Genomic DNA, 16,945 nt, shown 5'->3' on the forward strand with positions numbered 1-16,945 from the left:
CAAGTGAAATACTGAACAGGGGTTAGAAACAGCCAGCATTGCTGGGCGTGGTGGCTTATGGCTGTAATCGCAGCACTTTGGGAGGCTGAGGCGGGTGGATCACTTGAGGTCAGGAGTTCAAAACCAGCCTGACCAACATGGTGAAACTCCGTCTCTACTAAAAATACAAAAATTAGGCAGATGTGGTGGTAGGCACCTGTAATCCCAGCTAGTTAGGAGGCTGAGGCAGGAGAATCCCTAGAACCCGGGAGGCGGAGGTTGCAGTGAGACGAGATTGCCATTGCACTCCATTGCACTCCAGCCTGGGGGACAGAGTGAGACTCCGTCTCAAAAAAAAAAAAAAACAAAAACAAAAAACCGGCATTTCCCTTCAGAGCAGCTGTCCCATGAGTAATAACAGATCTCAAGTAGAGGAGATCTATCATGTTAGAGGGCTTGGGACATGGAGCGGATGGAAACTTCTTCAGGCAGTGAAGGGAGAGGGAGCCTGAGCCACCTGCTGCTCCTGCTAACTTCTTCCCCAGGCCCAGTGCTTCTAGGGAGGTTTTTCTTCATCTAGAAAGTCCTTCTCTACAGGCAGCCCCTGGGATGGTATTGATGGATGCCTGGGAAACATGAAAGTCACCAAAAAGGTAGAGAAAAAGAATATGGGAGGCCAGGGGTAGTGGCTCACACCTATAATCCCAGGATTTGGGGAGGCTGAAGTGGGCAGATCACCTGAGGTCAGGAGTTTGAGACCAGCCTGGCCAACACGGTGAAACCCCATCTCTACTAAAAATACAAAAATACTAGCCGGGCATGGTGGCGGGCGCCTATAATCCCAGCTACTTGGGAGGCTGAGGCAGGAGAATCACTTGAACCCAGGAGATGGAGGTTGCAGAGGGCTGAGATCGTGCCACTGCACTCCAACCTGGGCAACAGAGTGAAAGTCCATCTCAAAAAAAAAAAAAAAAGGTCAAGTGCAGTGGTGGCTCATGCCTGTAATCCCAGCACTTTGGGAGGCCGAGGCGGGTGGATCACCCGTGGTCAGGAGTTTGAGACCAACCTGGCCAACATGGAGAAACCCTGTCTCTACTAGAAATACAAAAATTAGCTGGGCGTGGTGGTGCATGCCTGTAGTCCCAGCTACTCGGGAGGCTGAGACAGGAGAATCGCTTGAACCTGGGAGGCGGAGGTTGCAGTGAGCTGAGATTGCGCCAATGCACTCCAGCCTGGGCAACAAGACCAAAATTCCATTTAAAAAAAAAAAAAAAAAAAGATGAAGAATATGGACACAGGAGTAAACAGGGTAGTGAGGACAGTGAGTTTGACCGCAGGAGCTTGACCACTCACCCTATGACTCCTTGTAGAAGATGAGCTTCCTAGAATGGGCTAGGCTTTAGCTTTGTTCCCCTGCTCCCAAGAAAAGTGGGGAGAGAGGGCAGTGGGCTCTTCTCTGGCCCTTTGGCCCAGAGTTGGGAAGCTGCAGCAGAGCATGGGAGAGACTGGGAGGGGCTAAAACAAACAAGGAAAGAGGCTTTTCAGGAAAACTTGGTTCTGAGCTCAGCCTCCACCCCCTCTCCCTCTGCCCTCTGGGCTCTGGAGGGAAAGCTAGGAGGTAAGTTGCCATGTCCTGCTCCTGCCTGCTCTCTGTCACCTTGACTCCAAGTCAGAGCCAGGGCCAGAGCCTAGGTGTCTGTCAGGACTGGACTCAAAATCAGGACCCCTGGCGTGCATCTAGCTCCCCACAGCCCAGCACCACCACTAGCACCCTCCCTTTACTTGCCGTGGGTCCTCCCCAAGGCCCACAGCTCTATTGCTGCTGTGGTGGTCCTGCCCACCCCCTGTATACTTGCTGGGTGTTTGTTCCTCTAGGAGGGGGAGCCGGGGTAGGTCAAGACTCCTTCCCCGCTGCAACCAGTGAGAAGCAGGAGGGAGCAGAGATAGAGAGAGCTGAAATTCAGTCAGCCTGACACTCCTCTTGGCAAAACCTGGGTGGTTCTGCAGTCTGTGTGTGGTGTGAAGGCAGAGGCTGGGAGGGAGGGGGCACAGGAGAGGGGTTACCCCCTGCTCCTTCCTTTGCATTTCTTAAAGGGCCCCTCCCTTTTTCCCTGACAAATAAGTAATTCGGGTGTCTTTCTTCTACAGCTGGTGAGAGGAATACAGAATGAAAAGGCAGTGTTCTCCCTTGGCTCCAGAAGCTTCTAGTCAGTCTGTGCCTGCTTCTTTCTCTGTCAGCAGCTGCTGGGAGAAGGGCAGAAACTATGTGACCCAAAGCCACCAAAGGGAGGGGGAAAAGGCTGGGTTGTCTGGTTCTGGGGGATCCGGAGTAGAATCTTGGCTTCTCTTTGACCTCAGCCTTGACCGTAAGACCTTAAGATCTTAAGACAACAGGTGCATCTCAACACAACCTATTCCCCTGCCCCTCCAGCTGGACATTGCTGTTTACTTCTTTTTTTTTTTTTTTTTTTTTGAGACAGTCCCACTCTATCACCGAGGCTGGAGTGCAGTGGCTCACTGCAACCTCCACCTTCTGGGTTCAAGCCATTCTCCTGTCTCAGTGTCCCAAGTTGCTGGGACTACAGGCACACGCCACAACGCCTGGCTATTTTTAAAATATTTTTAGTAGAGATGGGGTTTCACCATATTAGTCAGGCTAGTCTCAAACTCCTGACCTCAGGTGATCCACCTGCCTCAGCCTCCCAAAGCGCTGGGATTACAGGCGTAAGCCACCACGCCCGGCCTGCTGTTCACTTCTACACACACACACACGTACATACACACATACACATATACCATTTCTCCCATAGCCCAGTTCAACTCAAGAAAGGACTGAACTCTTCATAAATAGTACTCAGATTGGATCCAGGTAGAATAGCATATTCACAATCTGGTACAGCAAGGCACTGCCCTGGTTCTGCATACACTTCCACTTGGATTCCCGAGTCTGGGATTCTGGGGACGAACCTTCCCATTAAGGGCCGTGTTGGATCCTGCCTGTGTGTTTCCAAATATGTCTTTAATTTTCCTTGATTTCTTTGGACTTCAGAGGACAGCAGACACAGAGGAGAAGAAGGAAAGGTATTTAGAACACTAAGCTCTGGTCAGTTATGTATTTGTGCGTGTGTGTGTGTGATTGTATGACTGTGAGTGAGACTGCATGTGTGTAAGTGTGAATGCTGTGAGTGTGTATGGGTGTGCGTGTTTGATCTGAGATCTCTTCTCCCTGTCAGAAGGTTGTTCTGGGTAACAGGGCAACACCCAGTGCAAATTCTGGGTGGCCTAAATCTTGGGCCAACTGCTTGACTGACTGACTGACTGACTGACTGAGGGTGGATCCTTGCTGGAAACAGGTCAGGCTTCTGTAGGTGCCTTCCCATCCCCCTCCTTTCTCACCAAGGAACCATTGCCCAGAGTAGAAACCTGTCTGCCCAGGTGATGCAAACCTGGTATAGAAATGCTGGGGATGCCCTTGAATCAGGGAACCAACCATGTGCCTGGGAAAGGCTCACTTCCTGCCCTCCTAAATCGTTTTCCTTGTCTCTAAAAGGCCAGCTGTCTTTCTCTACCCCACTCAAAGCCTGGATGTTTTGGGGAGAACTTTAAGAACATGCCACAGGAAGGACAGAGTCTGAGCTAACTTGCTTCTCTGTGTGGTGGGGGGAGGGGGATGGAGAAAGAAAGGGCGAGGCACGAGCCAGGGCTGGGTTCCATGGATGTGTTTTGCCTCAGATTCTATCTTTACCTCACTACTGCTTTTTCCAAGGAAAGGAAACCATAAATATGTATTAAGTACCAACCGTATGCCAGGCACTGTGCAAAGTGCTTTATACACATTATCTCATTTAATATTCACAACAACCCTATGCTGTAGATCTCATTCTTATTTTAGAGATGGGGAAACTGAGACTTACAGAAGTTTATTAACTTGCCCAGGGTGCCAGAAGGTCTAAGTGATTAGTCTGGAAGTTGTAATTTGCATAGCACTTAAGACTGAAAAGATGTCACATCAAAGAATGATAGCGCTGATGGAAATTATTGGGGGGAGCTAAAGCCCCCTCCAGCTATCTCTTGGAACTACCACTGTCAGTGTCACAATGAAAATGGCAATGCTGGGGATTCAATCCCAGTCCTGAAGATAAAACTCTTTCTACTAGCAAGACTGCCCCTCCTAGAGGGAGAGATTACTGCCACCCTAGGGGAATGTCTGAGCAGCAAATTCATCCTGGTGTTTCCCAAGCAATGGTGATGTTTGGAAGTGGGATATATCACCAAGAACAGAAGCCTGAAGCACCCCCTTGTTCCTGTCCCGGGGAGTACCTTGGCTTTCCAAAATCTCTCTTTTAACCCCAGGCACATTTCCTCTTCCCCTAAACTCTTCCCACTCCCCATCCTACATTTCCCTCATCTGGTTCTAAAAGTAGAAGGGGCAGGAACAGGGTGCACAAACCAGACTGCTACGGAGGTGACTAACAGAAGCAGGCATCTGAACTCTGTTCTTGACCCAAACCCTCGGGATTAGGGGTCTGCTGCTGGTGGTGAAGAGAGTGGGGCAAGTTAGGTCAGGGCCCTCTAAAGTCCCATGGTGCTTCCTTCCAGGAGCTGTATTAAGAAGACTGGTTGAGGGAGTGTATGGAAGGCCACCAAGGACCGACAAAAGTTGTGTCCAAAGCCTTAAGGAAACAGCATCCCACTTCCCCATTTACCTGCTTTGAGGAACATGTACCTCTAAAACCAGCCCTTCCGAAAACCACTGTCCTGCACCAATGCTTCTTCAGCAGATGCTTTGAAGAATCTGAAGGAGGGTGCCCCCTCTCTGAGCCCAGGATCTCACCCACATCACAGGATCCTGGAGGAGGCATGGATTGTCCTTGGCAGTGGAGACTAAGCCCCAGATGACCCTTTTTCTGGCATCCAGTACATGCTATGCTAAGGCCTCCTGTCCAATCTTTGCCATGCTGCTGGAGCCACTGTGGTGTCATCTTCCAGGCCCCTGCACCTGCCCATTGGCTGCCCTTGAGCCTCTGTAGAACTCAGATGCAAGGAGAATGTGGGGGAGGCGGGGGCAAGGGAGAGGGGGTGCTCTGCATCTGCTTCCATCTCTACCCTTTATCCCAAGCTCCATCTCAAACCCTTTGCTTATCCGGTGTCTCCATTCTTTGGGTCTCTGCAAATCGCCATGCAGCTGCCTGGGGAGGCCAGAGGCTCATGACAGTCCTCGTGAGCAGGATGGACCTCGGAGGAGCTGTGGCCTGGGCAGGCATTAGGGGCCTTGTGTAGTTTCTGGGAGGCTTACATAAACACTGGCTGGGATGGGGAGGAAAGGGGGGTTGCAATGGGCTGCCCAGGGAAAAAAGCAACCCCCGCCCCGCCAGCTCAGCCTGAGTGGAAAGAAGGAACAAGGCTTACTTTCCCTCCTCCCACTCCTCTCCCCTGGTCTGCAGCTGTTAGTCGGGGCTGGAAAGACTGCGGTATCTTGGGGGAGGGGGGGCAGGAGAAGGAGAGAGAGAGGATGCGTCTTCACAAATTTGGGATCCCTCCTCCTCTTCTAAATTGGGGGGAGGGCGAGTGGGGAAGAAGCAATTTGCCAAAGAGATTTTCAATGCCGCAGGAAGGAGCTTTGGCTCATTAGAATGCGCAGTTTGCACCCTGAAAAAAAAAAATCTGTGCTGGTTGCAAAAATGCAGACGTGTGTAGGGGCCCAGCGGAGATTAAAAAAAAAAAAAAAAAAAAAAAAAAAAAAAGCGCTAGCTCTGCAATGCAGGATCTGCGAAGTTTTGGTGCGATGAGGAAATGTGGGTCGTGCTCATTTCATTTGCTTGTTCCTGCTAACCTACTGTCCCCCTGACTCTAGCATAGTCTCATATCCCAGCAAGAGGCACTGCGGCTTAGAAATGGGGTCACGAGTAGGGGGCAGGAGCAGAGGGCCAGAAGCGGGGGTCTGCGGTTAGAGTGCCCAGAGAAGGACCAGTGGGGTTTAGAGGGCCAGGCAGAGGGAAGGGGACACTTCAATGAGGGATGGAGGCTGAATTTGCCTTTTGCACTCACATTTGTTCTCCAGCTGCACAGGGGTTAGTGGGAAAACCCTTCTAGACTTCCTCCAGCCCTCTGCTCTTCCCTATCCCCAAGCAGCAGAGGGACTTTCCCTTTCCGGTCCACTAACCTCACAGAACACTGTTGCAGAACCTTTGCTTCATGTCCCCAAACACACAAATCCCTGAACTGTCCTTGTTCTAATCCTGGAGTGGGCACTTGCGTGTGTGTGTGGCATCCTCCTTCCTAGAAAGAGGGGACAGGGTAGCCTCATTTGGGGAGCCCGGGCTACAGGGAAGCCAACTCTTGGCTCTGGGCTGACATCAGCTCATCACCATGAGGGCTGGGGTGGGCTGTGCTGTGTTCTTGGCTTGGGAAGGTCCTTTGTTCTTTTGAGGCTTAGGGTTCTGGGTTGTGAAAACCCCAAGGGGCTGCCTGGGAGGAAAATACGCTTGGGAAGACCATGTTTCTTTTCTGGGTGTTTGCTCCCCTGGTGGCTCAGGAGAGACAAAAGGAGACAGAAGCAGGATAAAGCGCAAGGAGACAAGAAGGGAGCCCCGTGCGCTTTCCCTCCTTCCTCATCTTGCCTCCGGTTTCTTTGGCCCATGGAGGAAAGGGCCCAGTGTGTTTGTGCCGGCTCGAGGCTCACGCGGGCTGCTGGGGTCACATGGCCCGGGCATGTGCAGCCTGCTCCATTTCTACCACAACAACTCGCTCATAAACAGCCCGGCTGCTGCGGCGGTGGCGGTGGAGACATGTGCAAGCGAGGGGGTGGGGCACGTGGCCCTGCCCGAGCCAAGGGAAGGCGCTCGCTCAGCACTGCCTCCACCCCTCCCCAGCGCTGGCGCTGCCTCGTCACAGGAAATTCCTAGTGCTCCTGTTGCTGCTGCAAAACATGTTTTGGGGAAGTGACTTTCAATAAGGATGGAATCAATGGACTATTTAAAAAGAGACAGAATGGATAATCAGAGACCGACTTATGCTTGCCCTTACCCTCTCTAAGATGTCTGTACTGGTTAGGGTGGTACCAATTCCTTCCTCCTATATAAAATTGGAACCATGTAATCCCAGCACTTTGGGAGGCCAAGGTGGGCGAATCATTTGAGATCAGGAGTTCGAGACCAGCCTGGCCAACATGGTGAAACCCTGTTTCTACTAAAAATACAAAAAAATTAGCCAGGCATGGCGGCGAGTGCCTGTAATCCTAGCTACCTGGGAGGCTGAGGCATGAGAATCACTTGAACCTGGGAGGCAGAGGTTGTAGTGAGCTGAGATCACGCCACTGCACTCCAGCCTGGGCAACAGATCGAGGCCCTGTCTCCAAAAAAAAAAAAAAAAAAGGAACCAATCAGGTCCTCATGGTAAACACTGGGGTGAGGGGCTGGGGTTCTCTAAGAGAGTGGTTCTCAAGATAAGCAGAGGGATCGGGGTCACCTGGGGAACATGTTAGAAATGCAAATTCCCAGGCCCCATCCCAGGCTGATTGAATCAGAAGCTCTGGGAGCAAAGCCCAGCAATCTGAGTTTTAATAAGGCCCTCGGGATTCTGGGAAGCCTGAGACCCACTGCTCTAGGTCTTTGGTCCCTAGCAATCAGTCCTCTAGGAGAATCTAGCCCAAGATCTGGGGACATGTCAGCTGGGCGTGGTGGCTCATCCCTGTAATCCCAGCACTTTGGGAGGCTGAGGTGGGTGGATTACTTGAGGCCAGGCGTTGGAGACCAGCCTGGTCAACATGGTGAAACCCCGTGTCCACAAAAAAATACAAAAATTAGCCGGGTGTGGTGTGTGCCTGTAATCCCAGCTACTCAGGAGGCTGAGGCAGGAGAATTCCTTGAACTGGGAGGTGGAGGTTACCGTGAGCCAAGATCGCACACTGCACTCCAGCGTGGGCGACAGTGAGATCCTGTCTCAAAAAAAAATCTGGGGTTATGTCTACCTTCCCCCTTTGTGCTGCTTCATTTCGAAGTCCAGCCACAGGGCATATTCAGATTTCGTTTGATTCAGCGTGAAAAGCATTTATTTATTGAGTGCCTCCTGTGTGCAGATTCTGGAAATGCGGGCAAATGATACAACAGTAGTAGGCTAATGAGTAGCTGAGATCTCAAAGAGGAGTGGAAGGTACTGGGTGAGGGAAGAATGAAAGAAATAAAAGGTTAGAATTTTATTTGTTTGGCCGGGCGCGGTGGCTCACGCCTGTAATCCCAGCACTTTGGGAGGCCGAGGCGGGCGGATCACAAGGTCAGGAGATCGAGACCACGGTGAAACCCCGTCTCTACTAAAAATACAAAAAATTAGCCGGGCGCGGTTGTGGGCGCCTGTAGTCCCAGCTACTCGGGAGGCTGAGGCAGGAGAATGGCGTGAACCCGGGAGGCGGAGCTTGCAGTGAGCCGAGATCGCGCCACTGCACTCCAGCCTGGGCGACAGAGCGAGACTCCGTCTCAAAAAAAAAAAAAAAAAAGAATTTTATTTGTTTATCCTTTGTCCATCTTACCTACTTCCTGTCCCAAGGCTCCTATTAGAACAAATGATTGTGGCTTAAATTGTTTTGAGGCTGGAGGTAGAAATTAAGCCTTTATCTATTTTGCTGGCCATGGGGACCCCAAGTTAGTTACAGTCATAGGCTCTTGACTTCCATGAGTAACTAAAAGAATATGAGGACCACGCACACAGGCACACACAAACACTCACTCCTTGAGATCTTGGATGCCAGGGTAGGGATACCAAGGGAAGGAATGAGGTCCCAGAAGTTTGGAAGTTCCCTGGGTAAAATGAGTTTAGCAGATAACAAGCAGGAAAAGTCTTTCAATAGGGGAGGGCGGGGTCATCCCTGGCCTACTCCACCTTCCTGAGACCCAGAAACTGTGGCCAGAGGAAACAAAGGATCCCTAAGGCAAATCACAAAAGCTCCTGAGAATGAAACCTGAGCCTGGAAAGAGAGTAGAGAATGAGGGACGGACACCAGATCCAGAGGGTTCCCTTACACAGGCAAATGGGGGTTAGGAGATTGCGGGGGATGGGAGCCATGCCCAGCCCCTCTCTTCGGGCCTTCTCTCCATCACAGGCAGTTCTCAGGAACAGAACTCCTGTTACTGTTTCAGTCTGAGCAGCTGACTCCTGGCCTCTCCCTGCTTCATTTTTTGAGGAATAAGCTTTTCTCTGATTCTCCCAGAGCCCTTTCTTTTGCTTCTCTGCAAGGCTTTCTCTCTGTGCCTGAAAGGCTGTGGGCTCAAGGAGCAGACAGCCCTGCAGGCTCAGCTGCACTGACCTACATTGGCTCTCCCCTAGGCCCTGGGTGCGGGGGCTGAGGTTTCAAGATAGGAACCTGGGAATCTGGCACAGGTCTACATATGATGACATCAGGCAGACAGGCTGCAAAAGTGGCATTGAGGGACTGGGCCCTGAGGCAGGGGATGCCACAGGACTATGTTCTCACTGTCGTTTTAGGGCTTTTTGTGGACTAGAGCTCAGAAGACTCCCATCTCCGAAATGCAAAAACACCTGAGCAGTGACCCCCTGGAGAGGAGCCGGTGGTCCCTGACAGGCGCAGTCTCTATTAATGAGATTTGGGAGTGGTTTCTGCCTGCTCCGTGTTCTTGCTGAACCTACACTGTCTGCTGCAGGGGACTGGAAAGATGATGTGGAAGAGTGAGTTCAGATTTCAGCTAATTTATTTCAGGAAATGAAGGCTGTGTAAAGGTCAGATATGGAGAAATCCACTTACTCCCAGGCTTAACTATATAGAGACCCTGTACCTCTTTAGACTCAAGGGTTCTGAGAAGGATCCAGAAGGAACCCCCAATATTAATTACCATTTACAAAGTCCTTACCTCAGGACCCTGGCAACTGAATCCCTCCTTCCAGCTACCGGCCCTCTGGAACAGAGAAGGCAGCTTCTGAAATAGGTGCCTTCCCTCTCCCACTATAAGCCAACAGTGTTTCGGATGACCACTGCTTCCAGATTGTGTGATTTGCCCTGGCAAGGAAATCCTATTGTGGGGGGAGGAAATGAGGCAGTGGTGACACAAAGTGATGGATGAGCCTTTTGCTTAGCAGAGAGGCAGAGAAAGCCGGCAGGCCGTGCAGAACTGAGTGGCTCTTGGGTCCAAAGGGCTTCCCCTTGGCCAAGCCCCACCCCAAAGCCCAGGAAGTTCACAGCTTGGCGCCCAGCCAAGGCAAAAACATTCCTCAGGACTCTGACAGGCTGGGGGATGGTTCCCACCATGAGGATGGGGGAGGGGAAGGAAACACGCGGGGGGAGGAAATGACCACAGAGAAGTGGGTAAGGGTAGGAGGTGGGGAGTGAGTTCTCAGTGCCTTTTAGAGAGAAAGGTTGAGGCTGGAGGCCTTCTCATTGGCTTGTGACAGGCTTGCAACTTCAAAGCAAATGACTCCTGGGTCACCCCTCTGCTCAGGGTCATCCCTGATGACCCAAGGTGTCCTCTGGAGGCTTGTTAACTCAATCTCCCTCCTTACTCTGGGGCTGTGGTTGAGCTTGGGAGCCCCTGAGTGGCTAAAAGCTGGAATTGCAGTTGTGCTGGGGGAGGAGCCCATCAGGTCTCCCTCTGCCTCTCCACCTCCGCCCCTCCCTTTCCCTCTCCCTAAGCCCAGGACTCTGGAAATAGCACCTGGTAATGGGAGCGCTGACAGATGCTGAGTTATAGGAGAGCAAATGTCCTGGCTAGAGTCCTCAACATTCTAGTTTGATCACTTTTGGGCTGTTTCCCTTGAAAACAGGTGCCCCACCAAGGACTGAAAAACTACCTATTGGGTACTATGCTCACTACCTGGGTGACAGGTTCAATCATACCCCAAACTTCACCATTACACAATATGCCCTTGTTTTTTTTTTTTTTTTTTTGAGACGGAGTCTCACGCTGTTGCCCAGGCTGGAGTGCAGTGGCGCGATCTCGGCTCACTGCAAGCTCCGCCTCCTGGGTTCACGCCATTCTCCTGCCTCAGCCTCCTGAGTAGCTAGGACTACAGGCGCCCGCCACCGCGCCCGGCTAATTTTTTTTGTATTTTTAGTAGAGACGGGGTTTCACTGTGGTCTCGATCTCCTGACCTTGTGATCCGCCCGCCTCAGCCTCCCAAAGTGCTGGGATTACAGGCTTGAGCCACCGCGCCCGGCCACAATATGCCCTTGTAACCAACCTGCATATGTACCTCCTGAATCTAAAATAAAAGTTGAAATTAACACACACACACAGAGAAAAATAGGTGCCCCCGGACTCCTTCCATTGTCTTCCACAAATTACTGTTTAACATGCTCCTGGGTAGTGTGCTTCCTGGCTACAATGAGATCCCCCTCCTAGGGCTCCCAGGCTTGTAGCTTCTGGACCATCGACTATTCATGACCCCTGTGACCTTGGAGGGAGAAATGGCCCCACAGTAATTCTGATTTTAAATTTACCCCTCCCTACCTGCACTACTTAGTCCTACTCTTCCTTCTCTGAGCCTTGCCCACAACTCCTCCCCAAGTCAGCCTCCAACTTTGAACGTTCCCTCACCCCCAGTTCCCTACCCAATCCCCCAATCCCACATCTCCTGTAAGGGATAGGAGTGAGGTGAGAAATGGACAAAGCTTAGAATTTTTTTCCAAGGAAACTAGTTCCCTCTGTGTGACTTCCTTTGACCTATTTTCTAACTTTCCCTGGTTAGCCCCCTTGTTCCATGTACCAAGGCTTCCCACTGGACTAATTTTTGCTGCCCCGCCCTTCTCCTCCTTCCTCCAACATGATCTCCTGGGGCTCTTCCCATCCAGGGAAAATGTTCCCCAGTGCTGAGAGAGGGGGAGATTCCATTTTGGAAACTGTCAGCTTGAGAAGTCAGGGCTCATAAAGAGACAACTAGAGTGTTGCTGGGGAAGGGGGTGGTAGTAGTGAGCAAAAAGCAGCTCACCCACCCAGAGGAGGCCCAGTTCCCATCACCCAGCCCATAATTAGGGCATTCTTGGCTCTTGTCTGGAATGGGAGGATCTGAGCGCTCTGCCAACATCATGAAGAACTCTAGGGGAAATGGAGTTGGAGTAGAGGTAACCAACTTTGCAGTTGGAAATTAAAACTTTATCCAGCTCCACCCCGAAGTAGTTTTATTTGATGACATCCTTCTCTTGCGTTTGTCTCATCGTTTGATTGTGTAATCCTTAGTTATTAGCCAGGGAGCTATGTAGATACGAAATCATTTTAAGCAGAGGCAGCTGCATTCCCCTATTGTACTTGAGCCCTCATCAGCTTTCCTCCCCTCAAGCTGCTGCCCCACATTCACCCTGAAGGGGGCACTTTTGTTCAGTCGTTAGTTGGTGCCAGCTGAAAGAGAGTTCCAGGAAGGAAACATAACAATTGGTCACATGTTGGGGGTGAGGGTTCTCGCAGGGGCTGCTGGGACAGGGAAGGGAGGTCCACGTGGAGTGGGCGGAACACGCTGAAAGTTTTGGCGGGGCTAGCAGAGGGAGAAAAATACCCAAATTTGAGTTGTGATTTTTAATGCGGGGGGGGCGGGAAGGAGGGTGTGTCCTACCCTCTGAGAGGCCCCCGCAGAGGGGAGCAGGAGAGCAGCACACTAGCATCCTGCTCGAGGAAGCCTGTAGCAGGGCACGGTTTCTGCCAGAAAGAGCTGAGCCAGGCTGGGCTGCAGAGCGGGAAGCCTCTGTGGCTCCACGCTTGTTTCCCATCCCCCGTCCTCCCAGAGAAGGCAGAGGTGGTCTCTCCAACCGTGGTGTGCTTTCGGTGCCACAGGACTGGGCTAATACCAGCCACGCAACTCCAGTCTCCACCTTTCTGAGAGCTTCAGGAAACTGCCCAGATGAGTCCTCTTTCCCTGGGGAGTGGCCAAAACAAGTCTCCTCTTTTTACTACCCAGTTCTGCCCCGCTGTTAGCTGAAAAACGTAGCTTTATACAGTCATAAAGCTGCAAGGGACCTTAAAGATGATTTATTTCCATTTTATTTTTTGGTCTGGGAAAACCAAGCCCAGTCAAGTGAAAAGGCTTGCTGCATCCTCTTTCCACAACATAGGCATTCCCTTCAAAGAATGTAGGTCCTAGAAATGGAATTCTGCCATTCTATAATCCTTAGAGGGATGGTGAAAGTATTGGCTTTAACTCTTTCCATACCCTTAGCCAGAAGGCAAAAAGAATGGTCATTATCTCATTAGGGACAGAATTGCTTAGGGAGGCCTGACACAGTGGCTCAATCCGGACATGGTGACTGTAATCCCAGCACTTTGGGAGGCTGAGGTGGGTGGATCACCTGAGGTCAGGAGTTTGAGACCAGCCTGGCCAACATGGTGAAACCCCGTCTCTACTAAAAATACAAAAACTAGCTGGGCATGGTGGCGGGCGCCTGTAATCCCAGCTACTCGGGAGGCTGAGGCAGAAAATAATTGCTTGAACCCAGGAGGTGGAGGTTGCAGCGAGCCGAGATTGCACCACTGCACTCCAACCTGGGTGACAGAACAAGGTTTCGTCTCAAAAAAAAAAAAAAAAAAAAAAAAAACCAAGAAAGGAATTTAAAAAAAAGACTTAAGGACTTGATTTATGGTCCTAAACACAGTTTTCCTAGGCTCCCTCACAGCTGGCAACTCCACTTTGCCCGTCTTGGCTGTTGAGAGTTCCCTTCTTTATATTTCTTAGTTCAAGGATTACCACAGCTTAAAACCTAATGGTTTGGAAGCAAGAATTCCTTTTCCTTCGTAGAAGACCTTCTCTTCTCAGGTTTCAGTTTTCTGGTGGTTTAGCCAGGTCATCCTATGTATTGAGATCAAGATCAGACCTCCAATCCAAAAATTCCAGCCTTGGTTTTGGTGGGGAAAAGCATGTTTACTTAGTCTGGAGCAGTGAAATCCTAGACTTTGGATTTCAGAGCTGTAAAGTTTCCAGAAGAAAAAAAAAAAAAAGGTGGGACCAGGCACAGTGGCTCATGCCTGTAGTCCCAGCACTTTGGGAGGCCAAGGTGGATGGATCACTTGAGCCCAGGAGTTTGAGACCAGCCTGGGCAACATGGTGAAGCCCCATGTCTACAAAATGTAAAAATTAGCCAGGCATGGTGGTGCATACCTGTAGTCCCAGTGACTCAGGAGGCTGAGGCAGGAGTATCACTTGAGCCTGGAAGTTCGAGGCTGCAGTTCAGTATGATAATGACTGTGAAGAGCTACTGGACTCCAGCCTGGGCAACACAGCCAGACCCCGTTTAAAAAAAAACAAGTCAGCCAACCCCAGTTGTAGAGTACCAAGTAGTGGTTCTCAAACTTGAAGTACATCAGAATCACCTGAAGGGCTTGTTAAAACACCACTTGCTGCATCTCACCCCACAGTTTCTTATTCATTAGATCTAGGGTGGGAAGCCAAGAATTTGCATATCTAACAAGTTTCCAGGTGATACTGAAAGTGCTGGCCTGGAACCACAGTTGGGCTAGCGAGGAAGAAAACAGGTAATTTATTCATGGAATTGCCATCTAGTTAGTCTTAAAAATTTGATAGTAAAGCCCTCCTTCTCCCTCACCCCCCTTTCAATTGATCAACAAATGCTGCAAATTAGTAATAATGTGATAACTACATTATCAAGCATTACTAGGTGCCACATGCTATGATAAACATTTTACATGGATTATCTCATTTAATCCTCACAATAACCCTGTGAAGTAAGGTATTAGTATAGTCATTTTACAGATAAGCAACCTGAGGTAGAGGTTAAATAATACACAACCACTAAACAGAAGAACTGTGATTGCTGTTTGCAGTTTCACACCAGAAACTTTGCTCTTAACAGCTGAGTAAAGTTGTCATTCCCTCTATATCCCCATACCATCAGTATCTTAACCACTCATCATCTCACACCTGCACTAACAGCCTTCAAGTTGGCCTCCAGTTTTTGGTACAGAGACACAAATATTGAAGTTAGCTTTCAGATACACAAATCTAATCATTCTATGCTTTGGTGGAAATCCTCTGATGTTTCACCAAAGCTGATAAATTATACATTCCTTAATTGGGCCTTCAGACCTTCATAATCTGGCCTCAATCTGTTTTATCCCCTTCATCCCCCACTATCCAGAACTACACTCCAACGAACTTCTCCCATTTTCTACAATTACACCCTTTTTTTTTTTTTGAAACAGAGTTGCGCTCTTGTCACCCAGGCTAGAGTGCAGTGGTTCGATCTCGGCACTGCAACCTCCGTCTTCTGGGTTCAAGCGATTCTCCTGTCCTGCCTCAGCCTCCCTAGTAGGAGACAGGCACACGCCACCGCGCGCAGCTAATTTTTATTTTATTTTTTATTGAGACGAAGTTTTGCCCTTGTTGCCCAGGCTAGAGTGCAATGGCACGATCTAGGCTCGCCACAACCCCTGACTCCTGGGTTCAAGTGATTCTCCTGCCTCAGCCTCCCAAGTAGCTGGGACTACAGGCGCCCGCCACCAAACCCAGCTAATTTTTTGCGTTTTTAGTAGAGATAGGATTTCACTGTGTTAGCTAGGATGGTTTCAATCTCCTGACCTCGTGATCTGTCCGCCTTGGCCTCCCAAAGTGCTGGGATTACAGACGTGAGCCACGGTGCCCAGCTGCAATGTTCTTACCTCTGCCTGAAATGTCCTGTGATCTCAACCTTCAAGGCCCACCTCAGTTGTCACTTCCTCCTTAATTCCTTTCAGATGGTATGTTCAAATTTGTTCCTAGACAAATTTATTCTTCTCTAGGTTTCACTATTTTTTTTTTTTTTGAGACGGAGTCTCGCTCTGTCGCCCAGGCTGGAGTGCAGTGGCCAGATCTAGGCTCACTGCAAGCTCTGCCTCCCGGGTTCACGCCATTCTCCTGCCTCAGCCTCCTGAGTAGCTGGGACTACAGGCGCCCGCCACCTCGCCCGGCTAGTTTTTTGTATTTTTTAGTAGAGACGGGGTTTCACCGTGTCAGCCAGGATGGTCTCGATCTCCTGACCTCGTGATCCGCCCGTCTCGGCCTCCCAAAGTGCTGGGATTACAGGCTTGAGCCACCGCGCCCGGCCTAGGTTTCACTATTTTTTTAGAGACAGTCTTGCTCTATCAACCAGGCTGGACTTCAGTAGTGTGATCATAGGTCACTATAACCTCAGCCTCTTGGGCTCAAACAGTCCTCCCGCCTTAGCCTCCCAAGTAGCTAGGACTACAGGCATGCACCATGACGCTCGGCTAATTTTTTTTTTGTTTGTTTGTTTGAGACAGAGCCTCACTCTGTTACCCAGGCTGGAGTGCAGTGGCTTGATCTTGGCTCACTGCAACCTCCACTTCCCGGGTTCAAGTGATTCTCCTGTCTCAGCATCCCAAGTAGCTGAGATTACAGGTGTGGGCGACCACATCTGGCTTTTTTTTTTTTTTTTTTTTTGAGATGGGAGTCTTGCTCTGTCGCCCAGGTGGGAGCGCAATGGCACTATCTCGACTCACTGCAACCTCTGCCTCCCAGGTTTAAGCGATTCTCCTGCCTCAGCCTCCCGAATAGCTGGGATTACAGGCATCCACCACCATGCCAGGCTAATTTTTGCATTTTTAGCAGAGAAGGGGTTTCGTCACGTTGGCCAGGCTAGTCTCAAACTCCTGACCTCAGGTGATCCGCCCGCCTCAGCCTCCTAAAGTGCTGGGATTACAGGCATGAGCCACCGCACCTGGCCAAACTTTATGACCACAAAGGGACTCAAGCCCTCAATCTTCTCATCCAAAGTCAGACCCCTTATCCATTAGGCCACACGGTCTCCTACTCTAATTTTTCGATTTTCAGGAGAGACCAGGGGTTTCACCATGTTGGCCAGGCTGGTCTCAAACTCCTGACCTCAAGTGATCTGCCTGCCTCGGCCTCCCAAAGTGCTAGGATTACAGGTGTGAGCCACCACGCCCAGACATAATTTTTAAATTTTTTGTAGAGACAGGGTCTCACTATGTTGTCCAGGCTGGTCCCAAACTCCTGGCTTCAA

The 16,945-nt window shown here is 50.4% G+C and overlaps 1 protein-coding gene across 1 annotated transcript in view; it reads left to right on the forward strand.

The window, feature by feature from the left end:
• Nucleotides 1-16,945, forward strand: part of CASC3 (CASC3 exon junction complex subunit) — a 113,620-nt gene that overhangs the window by 34,897 nt on the left and 61,778 nt on the right. The window lies entirely within an intron of this gene.

This window comes from Macaca thibetana, chromosome 16 (genome assembly GCF_024542745.1).
Source record: "Macaca thibetana thibetana isolate TM-01 chromosome 16, ASM2454274v1, whole genome shotgun sequence".
Classification (NCBI taxonomy): domain Eukaryota; kingdom Metazoa; phylum Chordata; class Mammalia; order Primates; family Cercopithecidae; genus Macaca; species Macaca thibetana.